General features: G+C 42.8%; 1 long non-coding RNA gene across 1 annotated transcript in view; it reads left to right on the top strand.

Moving 5' to 3' along the window:
* The window catches only part of LOC115472285, a 92,556-nt gene extending 78,762 nt beyond the window's left edge, over positions 1-13,794 (top strand). The window contains exon 4 of the long non-coding RNA XR_003942496.1: positions 13,414-13,794. This is a non-coding gene — a long non-coding RNA (uncharacterized LOC115472285). The remainder of the gene's footprint in view (positions 1-13,413) is intronic.
* The last annotated feature ends 561 nt before the right edge of the window (positions 13,795-14,355 follow it).

Below are 14,355 nucleotides of genomic sequence, written 5' to 3'. Positions count from 1 at the left end.
GCTCTACTTCTACTGCTTACGCCAGGGTTTGGCGTACCTTTGCAGCATGGTGTGAAGCAGGCTCACTTTCTCCCTTCACTGCTCCAATTTCTTCAGTGTTGGCGTTCCTGCAAGAAGGTCTGGAGAAAGGCCTGTCGCTCAGTTCCCTTAAAGTCCAGGTAGCGGCTCTGGCTTGCTTCAGGGGCCGCCTGAAGGGTGCTTCCCTGGCTTCGCAGCCAGATGTGGTGCGCTTTCTCAAGGGAGTTAATCACCTGCGCCCTCCTCTGCACTCAGTGGTGCCTGCGTGGAATCTCAACCTGGTGCTAAGAGCCTTGCAGAAGCCGCCTTTTGAACCCTTGTCGAGGGCATCTCTGAAAGACCTGACGTTGAAAGCAGTCTTTTTGGTGGCTATCACTTCAGCCAGAAGAGTTTCCGAGCTCCAGGCACTCTCATGTCGAGAGCCCTTTCTGCAGTTCACTGAGGCAGGAGTGTCTATTCGCACAGTGCCTTCCTTCCTGCCCAAGGTTGTTTCTCGCTTCCATGTGAATCAGCAGCTCTGTCTCCCTTCCTTTCGTAGGGAGGACTACCCAGAGGAATACTCTGCTCTCAAATATCTGGATGTGAGACGAGTCATCATCAGATACTTGGAAGTGACCAATGATTTCCGGAAGTCGGATCATCTGTTTGTCCTGTTTGCAGGTCCTCGTAAGGGTCTGCAGGCTGCCAAGCCTACAGTGGCAAGATGGGTCAAGGAAGCCATTGCAGCGGCTTATGTGGCCGCGGGGAAGGTGCCGCCTATCCAGCTGAAGGCTCACTCCACTAGAGCTCAGGCGGCCTCGATGGCAGAGGCCGGGTCCGTCTCCTTGGAGGAGATTTGCAAGGCGGCAACTTGGGCATCGGCCCATACCTTCTCCAGGCATTACCGCTTGACTGTGGCTGCTCGGGCGGAGGCCCGGTTTGGAGCTTCGGTGTTGCGGTCAGGGATTTCTATGTCCCGCCCTGGGTGAGTACTGCTTCGGTACATCCCACCAGTCTATGGATTGATCAGCATGATGATATGGAAGGTAAAATTATGTATCATACCTGATAATTTTCTTTCCATTAATCATAGCTGATCAATCCATAGCCCCTCCCAGATATCTGTATTGGTTATATTCTGGTTGCATTTCAGGTTCAAGTTTAGTCTTCAGTTCCTGTTCAGGAGGACTTCGTGTTCAAGTTTTTCAATGGATTCTTCAAGAGTTGAGATGAATTTGTGTTACAGTGAGCTGCTGCATTCCTCTCCCCTCCGTTTTACGGGGCTGGATTGAGACTTAAATTCTGCCGGCGCTCCCTCCCGCTTCGTGCGGCAGTAGGGCAGCTTTGTACCCCTCCCGCTTCGGCGATGTTAGGGTCAGTCAGCTCCTCCCGCGGTTGCGGTTGCAGGATAAGCCAGATCCCCCGCATCGGCGGGTGTGGTGTCCCTCCCCCGCTCCGCGGGGATGAGCTGGACGGATTCCCCTCCCCCACTTGTGTGGGGATGAGCTGGGTTAATTCCCCTCCCTAGTTTCGGCGGTGGTGAGCTGGGCAGAGTGTCCCTTTGTGGGTGTAATTCTCTAAGTGCTGAGTCCTGCGGATGGAGCTTGGATATCGACATACTGAGGAGTTTCCGGCAGCACATGACCACATATAGGGAGGCAAAAGGATTGCTCTCTATCTCCACCTGCTGGTAGATGGACACAACCCACCAGTCTATGGATTGATCAGCTATGATTAATGGAAAGAAAATTATCAGGTATGATACATAATTTTACCATGGGTGGTATATTGGTGTATTAGGTTCTGCCCAGTGTAATATTTATGGTACAGTAAGGTTCTGAGTGTGTTTTTGCACAAAGTTGTGCATAGTGTTTTGCAGTTCAGCAACCACTTTATTCTTTGACATATGATACATATCTAATATCTAAATTTAATAAAAGGTATTAATTGTGACTTATTTTTATTTATTTATTTTTTTCTGTGTGTTATCAGATAATTATGGATTTAAGCTCCACCCCCCAACCCCACCCCGCCCCCTTTAGCCTCCCCAAACAGTTGGGCCACAGACCGCCTATGGCGAACCCTTCTTGTTTCATTAGTGTTCGAACAAGACTTAAATATGCTCAAAAAATTGTATTTCAAAAATCTTGCTAAACCATTTTATGGTGAAAAACTCTGGATGTTTCCAGATGTTGTGAAGGTTACTCAGGAGAGACGACGAGCCTTCTTGGCACTGAGAGATGAAGTTAAAGCTCTAGGTGGAAAATTTCTATTGGCATACCCTTGTAAATGCCAAATACGATATCTTGATAACAAATATGTTTTTCTTGAACCAGAACATTTGCGATCTTTTATAGATTTTAAAAAAATTTTGAACAAATAGATCCAGTGTGAAGTTTAGATCATGTAATTCACAGTATAATGGATGTGATGTGTTCCAGGCTATATGCTTTATAATTTGCTTTAAGATTTAAACTCCTCTTTTGTTTTCTTACCCCGCTTTCTACAAGTTTGTGGTCTAAGAAAGAATATCTATTGTTTTTCTTCAGAAGAAGATTCTTCAATTTTAATTTCTTTTCTGTTTTTCCTTAACAAGATGTAATGCTTGTGATTGATGTTAAAAATGTATAAATAAAGAATAAAAAAAAAAAAATCAAAAACTCTCCAACAATTTTACAATATAATCAAGGTGTTTGTGGGTGAATGTAGCAGGCAACAATGAAAAAAGTGGAGAAAAAAAGACCTCAGTGATATTGGAAACATCTCGTTTTTAAAGGACACGCCTTTTGTATAATGAGGGCACCTCATTAATCATGTCTCCAAAAAAACTCCACAGTATTTAATTCATAATAACTCTGCCACTATACCCTTACAGACATCTATAGGTTGAGACGCTGTATTCAATTAGAAGTAACCTGAAATTGTTACTTATCTTGGATGATGGTTCTTCCACGGACTCTTGTAGTCTCAAAATCCAGTTATGTAATTCTACAAAGTCCCATAAAGTCCCAACAGGGAAACCCTGTTTCACCAATAAATAGCTGCTTCAGGGGAAATCCTTAATTTAAACACATCCAAGCAACTTAGACGCCTTATGGTCTCCGTTTCACACCGGTACAAAAATGGCGCCATGGATCAGATGGCATATATCCAAGGGTATTCAAAGAACTCAAGCATGAAATTGCTGATCTGCTGTAAGTATTATGTAACCTGTCATTAAAATCATCTGAAGTCCCTGAGGATTGGAGGGTGGTCAACTTGATGACGATTTTTAAAAAGGGTTCTAGGGGTGTTCCGGGAAATTATAGACTAGTAAGCCTGACATGGGTGCCAGGCAAAATAGTGGAAACTATTATAAAGAATAAAATTACAGAACACATAGACAAACATGGTTTAATGGGACAGAGTCAGCATGGGTTCAGCCAAGGGAAGTCTTGTCTCACCAATTTGCTTCATTTCTTTGAAGGCGTAAATAAACATGTGGATAAATATGAGCCGGTTGATGTAGTGTATCTAGATTTTTAGAAAGCTTTTGATAAAGTTCCTCATGAGAGACTCTTGAGAAAATTAAAGAGTCATAGGATAGGAGGCAGTGTCCTTCTATAGATTAGGAATTGGTTATTGGACAGAAAACAGAGGGTAGGGTTAAATGGTCATTTCTCTCAATGGAGGAGGGTGAACAGTAGAGTGCCGCAGGGATCTGTACTGGGACCAGAACTATTTAACATATTAATACATGATATGGAAATCAGAACGATGAGTGAGGTGATTATATTTGCAGATGATACAAAACTATTCAAAGTTGTTAAAACGAATGTGGACTGTAAAATATTGCAGGAAGGCCTTAGGAAAATGGAAGACTGGGCATCCAAATGGCAGATGAAATTTAATGATGACAAATACAAGGTGATGCACATTGGAAAGAATAATGGGAATCATAGTTACCTGATGCTAGGGTCCACCTTGGGGGTCAGCACTAAAGAAAAAGATCTAGGTGTCGTAATAGATAATACGCTGAAATTTTCTGCTCAGTGTGCGGCAGCTGCCAAAAAAACAAACAGGATGCTAGGAATTATTAGGAAAGTGATGGTGAATAAGACCGAAAATACTATAATGCCTTTGTATTGCTCCATGATGTGTCCGCTCCTTGAGAATTGCATTCAGTTCTGGTTGCCATATCTCAAAAAAGATATAGCGGGATTAGAAATGGTTCAAAGAAGAGCGACCAAAATTATAAAGGGAATGCAACTCCTCTCGTATGAGGAAAGGCTAAAGAGGTGAGAGCTCTTCACCCTGGAAAAGAGATGAATGAAGGGAGATATGATTGAGGTCTACAAAATCCTGAGTGGTATAGAATGAGTGGAAGCAAATCGATTTTTTACTTGTTCCAAAAGTACAAAGACTAGGGGACAGTCGAGGAAGTTACATGGAAATACTTTTAAAACAAATAGGAGGAAATATTTTTTGACTTAACAAATAGTTAAGTTCTGGAACTCTTTGCCGGAGGATGTGGTAACAGCAGTTAGCTTATATGGGTTTTAAAACGGTTTGGACAAGTTCCTGGAGGAAAAGTCCATAGTCTGCGATTCAGGCATACATGGGAAGCAACTGCTTGCCCTAGGATTTGTAGTATATTTATTTATTGCATTTGTATCCCACATTCCCCCACCTATTTGCAGGCTCAATGTGGCTTACATAGATTTGATAACATTGTCATAACAGGATATCAGATACAGTTAGTAATGTGTAGCGATTAAGGAAGGGGTGAGGGAAGAGAGTTGTTAGAGTAATTATAGGAGGTTGCGTTCATAGTTGAGTGGACTTAGTGAGGTTATAAGTTCTCATTGTAGGCCTTGTTGAAGAAGAATGTTTTCAGAGATTTTCGAAAGATAGATGTTTCTTTGATTGCTTTCAGGTCTGTAGGTAATGCATTCCATATCTGTGTGCTCTTGTAAGAGAAGGTAGTGGCGTGCATCATCTTGTATTTAAGTCCTTTGCAGCTGGGGTAGTGCAGGTTGAGAAATTTATGGGATGATCTTCTTGTGGCGTTTCTGGGAGGTAGGTCTACGAGGTTTAGCATGTAGATTGGGGCGTCTGCATGAATAACTTTGTGTACCATCGTGCAGATCTTGAACGCAATGCGTTCCTTCAGTGGAAGCCAGTGAAGTTTCTCTCTTAGTGGTTTTGCACTTTCATATTTGGCTTTTCCAAATATGAGTCTGGACGCTGTATTCTGGGCAGTTTGAAGTTTTTTGATTGTCTGTTCTTTGCACCCGGCGTATAGTGCATTGCAGTAGTCCAGATGGCTTATTACCATTGACTGTACCAGGGTGCGGAAGATGTATCTCGGGAAGAAAGGTTTTACTCTTTTAAGTTTTCACATGGTGTAGAACATCTTTTTCGTCGTGTTTTTCACGTGGGTATCAAGAGTGAGGTTTCGGTCAATGGTGACTCAGAGAATTTTCAAGTTTTGTGAGACCGGAAGAGAACAGTATGGTGTGATTATGACGTTGAAGTTTTTTGTGTTATGTTGTGAGGTGAGTACAAGACATTGTGTTTTTTCTGCGTTAAGTTTTAGTTGGAATGCATCTGTCCAGGTGTGCATTATTTGGAGGCTTTGGTTGATCTCGTTGGTGATTTCAATTAGATCTTGTTTGAATGGGATGTAGATTGTGACGTCATCTGCATAAATGTAGGGGTTGAGGTTTTGATTGGCTAATAGTTTGGCTAGAGGTATCATCATTAGGTTGAACAATGTTGGTGAGAGAGGGGATCCCTGGGGGACACCACATTTAGGTATCCATGGTGGTGATCTGTCCACGTTCGTTGTTACTTGGTATGATCTTATGGTCAAGAATCCTTTGAACCATTTGAGAACTGTGCCTCCTACTCCGAAGTATTCTAGTATATGTATTAGTATTTCATGGTTGACCATGTCAAAGGCACTGGACATGTCGAATTGCAGGAGGAGGATGTTGTTACCTGTCGCAATTGCTTGTTTGAATGAGTTTGTTGCGGACACTAGTACGGTTTCAGTGCTGTGATTCGTCTGAAATCCTGATTGGGACTCGTGCAGAATTGAGTGTTTATTTAGGTATTCAGTAAGTTGTTTCGTCACTATGTCTTCCATGAGTTTGGTCATGAGTGGAATAGATGCTACTGGTCGGTAGTTAGTTAGATCCATTGTGCTTTTTTTTAGAATCTTTTGGTAACTGAGTGAGTAGGATGTTTCCTTTATCCGTAGGAAAGAGTCCATTTTGAAGCTTGTAGTTTATATGCTTTGTGAGGTCTGTTTTGAATTGTTTGGGTGCGGATCTTATTAGACTGTTAGGGCAGATGTCTAATTGGCATTGCGATTTGGCATATTTTCCTTGCCAATATGAAATTTCTTTTGATGAGAGCATGTCAAAGTCGGTCCATGATTGATCTGCTGGGCATTCTCCGGGTTTGGGGTCTAGACATTCAAGGATATTTGTGTAGTCTGTTGTGGTAGTGGGTATCATGAGTGGGAGCTTTATGATTTTTTCGTTGAAGTAGTTCGCAAGGTTAGTTGCTGATGGGGTATCTGAGTTGTTGGAGGTGACCTTGGTAGTATTTAGAAGATTGTTTACGAGTGAGAAGAGTTTGTGTGTATCCTTGTAGTTTGGTCCTATTTTGGTTTTGTAATAGGTCCTTTTCGTTTGTCTGATAGTGTATTTGTATTTTCTTTGTAGTTGTTTCCATTCTTTGTGTGTGTTTTCATCTTTTTTCTTGTTCCATGCTCTTTCCAATCTTCTGACTTGTGTTTTTAGTTCTTTTAATTCTTCGTTAAACCATGGTATTGAGTTTTTTCTATGTGAGGTTCTGGTTTGAAGAGGTGCTATATTGTCTAGTGTTATTCTGCATCTGTTATCCCAATCTTGGAGAAATTGGGGTGAGTCTGTAGGTATTGTCCATTCATCAGTATAGAGTTGCTGCCAGAATGTTAGTGGGTCTATTTTGCCTCTCGTAGTATATGTTTGTTGTTTTTGTTTTTGTTGTGTCTTTTTTGTTCTCCAGTGGAGGGAAAGGTTTGCACTGTAGCGGTCGGACCATGGCCTAGCTGTCCGTTTTTTTGTCTATTAGTGTGATATTTGGTTCTGGTGAGAATTTGTGAGTGATGATATCTAGTGTATGTCCTTTTTTATGGGTGGGTTGTGTGTTTGGCCAGTGGAGTTCCCATAGTTGAAGGAAGTCTTTAATTCACGTACATTGCTTGAGTTAGTATCTTCAAGGTGAAGGTTGATATCACCTGCTATGAGAAGGTTCTAGGTGGAAATACATGTATTCAATATGAAATCCAGAAAGTGCATTTGTGCGTTTTGCCAGTTGCCTGGGGGTCTGTAAAATAGGATTAGGTTTAGGTGATCACTTAAGTTGGAGTGGTTAATTCTGACTGAGGCTATTTCGAGTTGGGGGAGAATAGATTCCGCTGTTGTTGTGACTTTGAATTGAGATTTATAGATTATTGCTATGCCTCCTCCTCTTTTTCCTTCTCTTGTCCAGTGGGTAATTTTGTATCCTGGGGGGCAGAGTTCTAAAATTATTGGATCTTTGGGATCATGGATCCAAGTTTTGCTAATTAGTAGGAAGTCGAGATGGTCAGTTGTAATCCAGTCGGTGAGTGTTGTGGTTTTATTGACTGCCGATCTGGCATTGATGTATCCTATTTGTATTTGTTGGTGGTGTTCAGTTAGGTTTGAGGTAGTACTGTTTTTTATCAGTTGTCTGTCTTCTTTATGTACAGTATGAGTTTGTTATGTCCTTTCATTCCTTCCTGTTGATGGTGACCGTGGCTAGTAGAGTTTTCATGCCATGGTCTAATTTCTGGAGAGGCATGCTGTGTGTGTGTTGTGTGGATGGTTTTAGAGTTGTGGGAGTAGTGATGCCTATGTTAGGGTTTGTGGTTGTGTGGTGGATTAGGGAAAGATAATATGTAATTATGAATAATAATTTGCTGGGGTTCATATCAGTGTTAGTTTTTTAGGGAGCGTTTAACAAATTACAGTTCAGATGCAGTATGTGACTGTGAGACTATGAGATGCCTATTGAGCATTTAGAGGTAATTTAGTAGGTTATGAATCATGTTTCAATATGGTACTGTGAGGTACGTGGTACGCGTTTCACCGACATTTAAGTTACAATTTTAGATGCAATCTCATGATATAAGACGCCTATTAAGCAGTTAAAAGCTTGGCTTATCAAACCTAGCAGACATTTGAAAGCATTTAAATTATACTGTGATATGAGACGCCTATTAAGCAGTTAGAAGCATGACATATCTTGCTCCAGTAAAAAATGCTGTGGAAAACCTAGCAGACATTTAAAAGCATTTAAATTACAATGAGATATGAGACGCCTATTAAGCAGTTGAAAGCATGACAAATCTTGCTCCAGTAAAAATGCTGTGGGAAACCTAGCAGACATTTAAAAGCATTTCAATTACAATTATTGATGCAATATTATGATATTAAACTGATATTTAGATTGCAGTTTTTGATGCAGTGAAATGGTATGAGCTGCTTAATAAGCAGTTAATAAGCGTTGCAGATCTTGCTTCATTAAATTGCTGTGGAAGAACTAGCAAACATTTAGAGGCGTTCAACTTACAGTTTTAGATGTAATATTATGATAATGGATGCCTACTAAGCAGTTAAAGCATTACAGTTGGAAGAACACCGTCCTTTCCAAGTGGAGTTAGTTCATCGGTTCGCATCCGGCGCTTATCAGTCTAAGAGGCTAGTATCGAAGTTCATGATTGTGTTCTCTCTTTTCTGTCAGTTTGGTCCTAGAAAGGTTGTTCCACAGCGTTTCGAGAGATTGGGGCTCATCGGACTGTGCTGGGATCTTTTTGTTTCTTCGACCCGCTTCTCTTCCGGCTGATCCTGCCGGGAAGCACGTCGGGCTCGCAGCGCTGATTGATGCAGCCGGAGTGCAGATCCGCCGATCCTCGGCTCCGTCTCCACTTACCGTCCCCCAGTCGCTCCTGGCACTCGGGGAGCTCCGCTGGCTTTCCAACTCTCTTGCAGTCGATCTCCTGCAGTTGGTTCGCTCGAGTTAGGCCCCTCTGCGCCGCGCCTAGTTCGTGCAGGTTAGCGGCCCCGGGATGGGTGAAGGGCCTGAGCAACGCCGTCTGGATCGGCTGCTCCAGCAGCAACTCGTCCGCGATTCCACTCCTGTCCCAGTCGCTCCTAGCACTCGGGAGCTCCACTGGTTTTCCCCGCCCTCATGCAGTCGATCTCCCGCAGTTAGTTCGCTCGAGTTAGGCCCCTATTTGTTGCCACTATTTGGGTTTCTGACAGGTACTTGTGACCTGTCTTGGAAAACTGTTTGGAAAACAGGACACTGGGCTAGATGGACCATTAGTCTGATCCAGGATGGTTACTCTTATTTCCTATGTACTTATGACTTGTTCTGGTTTCTAAACTGGAGGTGTATTGGAGTTCTAAAGCATTTTCAGTGCTGACTTTTCATAAAAGAGTTGGTACAGTTTGAGTTCTTGGATGCAGCATCCAAAGATCTGTAACTGGTCTGGGGAGATGTCATCCACTCTTCAGACTGCAGCGTGGGACCAGTCACATGCCCGCTAACAGCTCTGCAGCATCCCGACTCCAGCCCCTTAGGACACTTGGGGGGGCAGGAAGGAACGGAGAGGAGGGCTGTCGGCGAGCTGAGGGAGGGCAGGGAGAATCGCTGGACATGGAGGGGAGAGCAGGGGAGAGAGAACAGATCACTGGACATGGAGAGGAGGGGAGGGCAGGGGAGAGAGGAGAATTGCTGGCCATGGATGGATGGAGGGGAGGGCAAGGGAAGAGAAGAGATCGCTGGACATGGAGAGAAGGGAAGGGCATGGGGAGAGAAGAGATCACTGGAGAGGAGGGGAGGGCAGGGGAGAGCGGAGAATTGCTGGACATGGATGGATGTAGGGGGGGACAGGGGGAGATAAGAGATTGCTGGACATGGATGGATGGAGGGGAGGGCAGGGGAGAGAGGAGAATTACTGGCCATGGATGGAGGGGAGGGAAGGGGAGAGAGGAGAATTGCTGGACATGGATGGAGGGGAGGGAAGAGAGGAAGGAGATGCACATGGATGGGAGGGCAGGGAAGAGAGGAGAAATGCTGGACATGGATGGAGGGAAGGAAAGAAAAAAGAAGATGCACATGAATGGAGATGAGGGAAAGGGAAGAGAGGAGAAAAACTGCACATGGATGGAGAAAATAGGCAAAAGCTGGATCCACGTTATACCTCCTCCAGTCAATTCCACGGAGGAGGACCCAGCTTTTACTTATGGATGTATGGCAAGAAATGAAGAAGAAAGGAAAGTAAAGAAATAAATGGAAAGGAAGCCCTGGAAACGGAGTTAAGGGAACAGATAGAGAGCAGCAGAATCAGAGACTGGGACCAATATGGATAGAAAAACAAAGTTACCAGACAACAAAGGTAGAAAAAATCATTTTATTTTCATTTTAGTGTTTGAAATATGTCCAGTTTGAGAATTTACATCTGCTGTCTTATTTTGCACTGGGTATACTGGAGCTGTAACAGCTACAGAAATTATTTATAATGAAAAAAATCACGTTATTTTTTTTCTACTATACTAGTATAATATTTTCAATGATGTTTATTTATATGCACCGCGGCTGGTATAAGGGGTGTGGTTAATGTGGTGTGCCTATCAAAGGGGTGGAGCCATATGTGGTGACCCTGCCCATAATGAGTACCGGCACCTTTTTTTCTACAAAAAAAGCACTGATCGAATCCAAAGAAGCTTAGGGGAGATGAGGTAGAAAAGCCAGTGCTGGGCAAACTTCTACGGTCTGTGCCCTGATTGAGGGTGAATAGATTTGGTTGGGATGGAGTGGAGCTTTTCAGGGACTTTGATAGCAACATCAAAAATTTTAGAACAAGGCCAGAGCCAGGCAGACTCTATGGTTTATGCCCTAAAAAAGGAAAGGATAAATCAAAATCAGGTATACATATGATGTATCACTTCATACCATATGCAGTGAGTTTATCTTATTGGGAAGACTGGATGGACCATACTGGTCTTTATCTGCCACCATCTACTATGTATGTAGTTACTCCCATCTCTAGGTCATTTATTAATATGTTCAAAAGCAATGGTCCCAGCACAAATCCTGGGGATCCCCACTATCTACCCTTCTCCATTGAGAATACTGACCAATTAACCCTACTCTCTGTTTTCTATCTCTTAACCAGTTTTTAATCCACAATAGGACACTACCTCCTGTCCCATGACTCCAATTTCCTTTCATGAGGTACTTTGTCAAACGCCTTCTGAAAATCCAAATACACAATCAGGCTTATTTTCGAAAGAGAAGGACGCCCATCTTTCGACACAAATCGGAAGATGGATGTCCTTCTCACAGGGTCATCCAAATCGGTATAATCGAAGGCCAATTTTGGACATCCCCAACTGCTTTCCATCACAGGAACAGCTAAAGTTCATGGGGGCGTGTCAGAGGCATAGCAAAGGTGGGATTTGGGAATGTCTAACACTAGGAGTCTTCGACCCATAGTAGAAAAAAAAGGATGTCCCTGACGAACACTTGGACAACTTTACCTGGTTTGCTTTTCTTACGACCAGCCACAAAAAGGTGCCCGAACTGCCCAGATGACCACTGGAGGGAATCGGGGATGACCTCCTCTTACTCCCGCAGTGGTTACTAACCCCCTCCCACCCTCAAAAAACATAGCCTCCATGCTAGCTTCTGATGTCATACTCAGGTCCATCACTATGCAAGTCCCTGGAGCAGTTTTAGTGGGTGCAGTGCACTTCAGGCAGGCAGACCCAGCCCTATCCCCCCTACCTGGTACGTTTGTGGAGGAAACAACGAGCCCTCCAAAACCCACCACAAACCCACTGTACCCACATCTAGGTGCTCCCCTTCACCCGTAAGGGCTATGGTAGTGGTGTACAGTTGGGGTAGTGGGTTTTGGGGGGCTCAGCACACAAGGTAAGGGAGCTATGTACCTGAGAGCAATTTCTGAAGTCCACTGCAGTGCCCTCCTAGGGTGCCCAGTTGCTGTCCTGGCAGGTCAGGGGGATCAGTGCACTACGAATGCTGGATCCTCCCATGGTCATTTCTGAGATGGACGTCCTTGGTTTCCATTATTGCCGAAAATCAGAAATGACCAACTCTAGGGATGACCAAATTTCATGATTTGGATGTCCCTGACCATATTATTGAAACAAAAGATGGACGTCCATCTTGTTTTGAAAATACGGGTTTCTACGCCCCTGGTTGGGGACGTTCTGCCAGGACATCCTCATGAAAACTTGGACGCCCCTTTCGATTATGCCCCTCAATATCAACCGACTCACCTTTATTCACATGTTTGTTCACCCCTTCAAAGAAATGTAATAGATTGGTGAGGCAAGATTTCCCTTCACTAAATCCATGTTGGCTTTGTCTCATTAATCCATGCTTTTGAATGTGCTCTGAATATGCGAGAGGTCGTGGCAGCCATTTTAGACTGGCATATTGGAGGATCTACAGTTGATTTTTTGGATATATGGATTTCATATCCCTCAATTGGATTGGACACTCAGATTTTTCAAAGACTACTGACAGGAATGCTATATTGCATTATAAAAGTTTTCATCCTTGTGATTACAGGATAGAGCATCCCAGGATTTGTGCTGGGACCATTGCTTTTGAACATATTAATAAATGACCTAGAGATGGGAGTAACTACATACATAGTAGATGGTGGCAGATAAAGACCAGTATGGTCCATCCAGTCTTCCCAATAAGATAAACTTACTGCATGTGGTATGAAGTGATACATCATATGTATACCTGATTTTGATTTATCCTTTCCTTTTTTAGGGCATAAACCATAGAGTCTGCCTGGCTCTGGCCTTGTTCTAAAATTTCTGATGTTGCTATCAAAGTCCCTGAAAAGCTCCACTCCATCCCAACCAAATCTATTCACCCTCAATCAGGGCACAGACCGTAGAAGTTTGCCCAGCACTGACTTTTCTACCTCATCTCCCCTAAGCTTCTTTGGATTCGATCAGTGCTTTTTTTGTAGAAAAAAAGGTGCCGGTACTCATTATGGGCAGGGTCACCACATATGGCTCCACCCCTTTGATAGGGTACCTGAGGAAAGTAGTTCACAAATGTTACAAATGAGCTAAAATGCAAATCGACAATGGTTATTAGATGGGAGGAAACAGGAAGAAGAGGCATGTTAATCGCGTTCAACAAATAATTCTTAAACATTAGAATATTTTATCTCTTCATAATGGATTTGAGTCAATACCAAAATTTGCCTACACTAGGGGCAGAAATTTAAGAGAACTGTTAAAGATGCCTAAAGAACAGATTGCCAGCTGTTTTATCATTAATAGTAGTTTTGCTTCTCTTTAGTTTTAGTCTCCTGAAGATGCCATGTCGTGATTGTGTTGAGACTAATGAGGAGACTAATGAAGCGTAAGAAACCTTTGTTATTGTGAATTGAGATCCAAATACTTCTGGAATCAAGGTTCTCTGGACTGTGGATTTTGGGCAAGGTTGAAGATTTGACACAGTTCGGCATCAGATATGATGTGAAGGAATGTCAACGATGTGCAGTGATGGAATGGGACATTTGCTGGATGTTTCATCTTTGTGATTGCTACGAATATATTTAAAGGACATTAGATTATATACAATTACTGATAGCAGAATTAATAGAGTTTATCAATTTATGATTTATACAGGAAATAATAATGCAGTTCACCGTACCAGATGGTTTGTGGTTCAACTAGTTTTTAATATGAGTTTAATACATCAATTAAAGTGTTTAAATATGATTTTATGTGTAAATCAATTATTTAGTATTTTAAAATGAATATTCATGAGAGAGATTTGCAAAAAGTGAATATTCATTGTGAATGTCCTGAAAACCTGACCGGCTGGGGTGCTCCAGGACCAGATTTGTGAATCACTAGATTAGCCTGCCCTGAGAAAATGGGGTGAGCTGGCATCCCTGGTGGAGACTGAAGGGGTGAATACGGTGCCTGGTATGAATATGGGATGGGAAAGTGCAAAAGATCATTGGTAGTGTGGAAGAGGTGAATCTGGAGATCATTCAGGGAGTGCAACACTGAAACTATGGCGTTAACTGGAAACCTATTTGCCACCAAATCTTATGCAGGTCCCTGCTGATGTTCACCCAGGTCACGTATAAGACAGTTATATGGGTCTCAGCTGAATATTGGCCAGGACATGCATAAATTTTAAATATTTAACCAGTCCCTACGAGCCTGGTCCACCACCTGGTTATCACATGCATGTGATAGTTTGGCGACGTTAAAAACTACAAACTTT

This window comes from Microcaecilia unicolor, chromosome 6, assembly GCF_901765095.1.
Source record: "Microcaecilia unicolor chromosome 6, aMicUni1.1, whole genome shotgun sequence".
Taxonomy (NCBI): Eukaryota; Metazoa; Chordata; class Amphibia; order Gymnophiona; family Siphonopidae; genus Microcaecilia; species Microcaecilia unicolor.
The sequence above is the reverse complement of the archived record's forward strand: the minus strand, read 5'-3'. Positions and strand labels throughout refer to the sequence as shown.